General features: G+C 41.3%; 1 protein-coding gene and 1 long non-coding RNA gene across 2 annotated transcripts in view; one reads left to right on the forward strand and one right to left on the reverse strand.

Moving 5' to 3' along the window:
* LOC144966260 (tRNA dimethylallyltransferase-like) overlaps positions 1-5,000 on the reverse strand; it is a 299,101-nt gene that overhangs the window by 86,985 nt on the left and 207,116 nt on the right. The gene's annotated exons all lie outside the window — the stretch shown is intronic.
* Positions 1-5,000, forward strand: part of LOC144966273 (uncharacterized) — a 30,335-nt gene that overhangs the window by 15,992 nt on the left and 9,343 nt on the right. The window lies entirely within an intron of this gene.

Genomic DNA, 5,000 nt, shown 5'->3' on the forward strand with positions numbered 1-5,000 from the left:
CTTTTCTGAATTAAAAATTCACCCCATACACCGGAGCATACTCAATGTCTCAATCGTTTCTATGTTATATGTTTGTGTTGAGAATATTGGCTATTAAGCTTAACTGCTGGTCAAAATTATTCGCGATGGTGGTGTACGAATGAATCGGCGGTCTCAAGAAGTGGGTGAGAGAGGGATCTCGTAATGACTTTGAGTTTGAAACGAATATTTTTGTGTTCGTGGATAGCTCACACGGTAGAGCCACGCTCTCACCTGCCAGGCGGAGTTGTCGTACCAATAAGGTCGCAGGTTCAAACCCCACCACCGCCGCAAAAAAATTTTATTCTCTATTGTCTTCTGGCACTTTTCTATTCACTTCATATCTTGTTGTTACCAACATAAGTGCCTGCTCCACTCACTTTTCTGAATTAAAAATTCACCCCATACACCGGAGCATACTCAATGTCTCAATCGTTTCTATGTTATATGTTTGTGTTGAGAATATTGGCTATTAAGCTTAACTGCTGGTCAAAATTATTCGCGATGGTGGTGTACGAATGAATCGGCGGTCTCAAGAAGTGGGTGAGAGAGGGATCTCGTAATGACTTTGAGTTTGAAACGAATATTTTTGTGTTCGTGGATAGCTCACACGGTAGAGCCACGCTCTCACCTGCCAGGCGGAGTTGTCGTACCAATAAGGTCGCAGGTTCAAACCCCACCACCGCCGCAAAAATTTTTTATTCTCTATTGTCTTCTGGCACTTTTCTATTCACTTCATATCTTAATGTTTTCTTACTGAGATTACGCTATAAACAGCTAGGTCTAGGTGCGCATTTGACACAGGAGTACGGTGAGAGAATATGAGTGAACAGCATTTTCCAAGGAGTCGATTATGTGCCTCTCAGAATGGGACTCGAACCCAACACCTTTCGATTCGAACGAGAGTGCCATGCCAAAAGGCCGCATAGCCGCAACGTCGCATGCGGGGTTTTTAAGCCGCAACAACGCATGCGGGGTTTCTTGTTGTTTTTGTTGTTTTTTTTTTGTTTTTGTTTTTTTTTTCATAGCACGGTGGCATTGATGTTTTCCTTTTGAAATTTGAAAGCGGTTTAGTTGTCTTGTGGTATGGCACTCATGTACAGACCGGTAGCTCCCCTGATCCCCGCTGCTTTGGGCGACGCAACGTTAATTGTTTTGGAAACGACTCGTTACTCGCATTCTCTCCCTGCACTCAGGTGTAGAATTTCCTTACCCAGCAGGTAAAATAACAACGTTAAATAGCGCATTACAATGGTTGTTGTATCTCGTAAAGTGTTGCTGTTGTCCAAGGACCCTCTGTTAAACGCTTTGAACACGTTTAGTGGATATTGCACTATATAAAAAGCTCAATTTTTCAATAGAAAACGATAAAATAAAATGTAGATAACGTCACAATAGTAGGTCCTTTGTACGAATTGACTTTCTAATTAGTCTCTTTGCCAATAACAAGAGATGAAGTGAGTTGGAAAGTGCCAGAAGAAAAATTTCGCGGCGGTGATGGGGGTTTGAACCCGCGACCTTACTGGTACGACAACTCCGCCTGGCCGGGAAGAGCGTGACTCTACCGTATGAGCTTTCCACGATCTCTTTGCCAATGAAACAAAGCAACTACTTAACTGACAATGTATCCGGCCACGCTTTATAATTTGCATATTTTACTGATAAATTACTCATAAACTTCACCATAAATCATCCCCCCCCCCCCCCACCATCACGACCAACCGATTCGTGTCAGTCGTCAAAAGATGTGAGCTAATAATGTAATACGGCCAAAGCCTTGAAATGTATTACGCTCGGCAATTGAAATGGCGATTAAATCTACTGACCCAGTCATTAACAACCAGTTGTAAAAACATTTCAGAAAGGAGAATTTCCATCTAAAAATATATACAATGTCAACAAAACCAGAAGGGGAATTTCTATAGACAGTTCGAAGTTGACGTCACTCAGGTATTTGTTATTGGTTTTTTTTTTTTATTTATTTTTTTTTTTTTTTTTTTTTTTTTTTTTGCCATCCGCGTTTATGAGTAATGCTCACTAAACTGTATTAAACTGACTATAAACGATCATGGCTACACAAAGTTTTGTGTGTTGGTCCGTTATACTTCCGGATGGCAATGTTGTGAACTTCCTAGCCAAGCGCATAATCTATAATAAAAGTATATAATGTAAACAATTCCCCAATGTTTCATGAGAAGACCCGGAGAGTGAGCCTGAAGCTTTTGTCCGATTGGGTGTCAAAACTCCCTGGGATCGGGAGTTTAACAGTGATAGATGGAGGTGGACAACCACACACTATAGAACTTCGTGTCATTGTTTACCCGGCATTACCAATCACTATAGCTCCCCCTTGCTCAATCTTGACCACCGGCTACTGATGGTCAGTCAGTCAGTCAGGCAAGTCCAGCAACACCTGCTCAGAGTTTTAACTTGGTCAGTTAGTTTTTATAATGGTCAATTTGAGGTTTTCTCTTCCCCCATCCTCCCGCTTTCTCGTCCCGTAATCATTTTAACACCCTTCGGTGTCAGGTTTATGGTCAGTTTCCATGGGTTAACTCCAAAGAGCTCCATCCAACCAAATCGCCAAAAACGGCGTATTCAATCCAAACTCTTCGGACTACACATACGGTGGTCAGTCACCACCAGTGGTATAATGGGCTTTTTAACAATAATTTATGACAGAAAGAGACACATAATAGGGGTCTGGGGTAGCTTTCATTTTCGGTAGAATGGACTCACGACTGACTCGTGGCGGGGACAACTGACAATGGCCACCGTCCGTCTCCTGATCTGCCAACCAAAAGTGGAATTTGGACGTCAGAAAATAGGAATTTGATACCAAAAAAAAAAAAAATAGGAATTTCTTAACCATGGATAATTCTGAATCAAAATGACCACTAACTTTGTCACCAAACACCTAAAGATAGTATTCCGGCACAGCTAGCAAAACTACACATCACATGTATTAGGGTAATGGTATGGGGAAGGGGGAAAGAAGTGCAATTAATGTTCTTACTTGGCTCCCTTCGGGAAATCATTAAAAGTAAAAAATCGTCTTTACCCCCCCCCCCTCCTTCCCCTTTCATTTTTTATCTGTTTACAATCATCATTATTTTTTTAAATCGGAGTTTTAGAGCCAATGGCGAAATTGTGGAAAAGGAAAAATGAAAATAGGAATGATTCCGCCAAAAGTAAAAGGGTTGGCAGGTATGCCGTCTCTATGCAAACAAAAAAAAATCACACACATTTAAAAAAGTTTTGGCCAGAAAACCCGTCTTTCTAATATCGATCGGTTTAAATGACTCGTTTCTTTCCAAAAAAAACTCTCAAACTTGGGACTTCATTAAAGAGTTCCTTGTAGTACCAGGTTTGGTCCAATAATGGCAAGATGGGGTCTTTTTAATGGAACAGTACTCGAAGGATAAGTTTTCAGGCCAAAATTTGAAAAACGTGTTTTTTGAGAGGACAGACAGAAGAACTGACAATAGTGAATTGGCCATTTATTTGTCCAGTTCCACCATGTCCCTATGACCTGGGAACGGTCGCCAAAGTCATATTTTTATCCACAGGGCACGTGACATTGCATTTCATTCAGAATTTTCGAGTGATGGTGGTGGTATTAACGATAATACATGTAACACGGGGAATGCGCCGACCGCTCCATTGACAGAGCAACGGAGTGACAAATGGTAATGACTTGAGTTCGAGTCCAACTATATATGTCCCAGATCTCCTTATCTGCCTATCCAATGGGTAGTAGAATGTACCTAGATCGGAACTGCCTACTTGAAATGTTAAAAATTTGTAGTTTCCAAGGAAAAAATGAAAAGACACTATAAATAGCTTTACAGATCAATAATTTGCCATCACCATGATGATCCATCCACAAATGCACCAAAGTCCTGAATATAGTATCTAAGGAACTAAATTTTACTGTTCATAAGTGGTGGAAAGGGTCGATCATTTAATACTACTTACTCGGCTGTTGACATTGGACCCATAGAATACAAGGGTCCTGGTATGGGTCACATAGATACAGTAATATAAGTGGTGGAAAGGGTCGATCATTGAATACTACTTACTCGGCTGTTGACATTGGACCCACAGAATACAAGGGTCCTGGTATGGGTCACATAGATACAGTAATATAAGAGGTGGAAAGGGTCGATCATTGAATACTACTTTCGCGGCTGTTGACATTGGACCTACAGAATACAAGGGTCCTGGTATGGGTCACATAGATACAGTAATATAAGTGGTGGAAAGATGTCGATCATTGAATACTACTTACTCGGCTCCTGACATTGGACCTACAGAATACAAGGGTCCTGGAATGGGTCACATAGATACAGTAGTACGTGGTGGAAAGAGGTCGATCATTGAATACTACTTACTCGGCTGTTGACATTGGACCCATAGAATGCAAGGGTCCTGGTATGGGTCACAGAGATACAGTAATATAAGTGGCGGAAAGAGGTCGATCATTGAATACTACTTACTCGGCTGTTGACATTGGACCTACAGAATACAAGGGTCCTGGTATGGGTCACATAGATACAGTAATATAAGAGGTGGAAAGAGGTCGATCATTGAATACTACTTACTCGGCTGTTGACATTGGACCCAACGAATACAAGGGATCTGGTATGGGTCACCTAGATACAGTAATATAAGTGGTGGAAAGACGTCGATCATTGAATACTACTTTCTCGGCTGTTGACATTGGACCTACAGAATACAAGGGTCCTGGTATGGGTCACATAGATACAGTAATATAAGAGGTGGAAAGAGGTCGATCATTGAATACTACTTTCTCGGCTCCTGACATTGGACCCAAAGAATACAAGGGTCCTGGTATGGGTCACATAGATACAGTAATATAAGAGGTGGAAAGAGGTCGATCATTAAATACTACTTTCTCGGCTCCTGACATTGGACCCAAAGAGGGTCCGGTATGGGTCACATAGATACAGTAATATAAG

The sequence above is a fragment of the Berghia stephanieae genome, chromosome 1, assembly GCF_034508935.2.
Source record: "Berghia stephanieae isolate SIO BIC M18660-M18661 chromosome 1, UCSD_Bste_1.3, whole genome shotgun sequence".
In the NCBI taxonomy this organism is placed as follows: domain Eukaryota; kingdom Metazoa; phylum Mollusca; class Gastropoda; order Nudibranchia; family Aeolidiidae; genus Berghia; species Berghia stephanieae.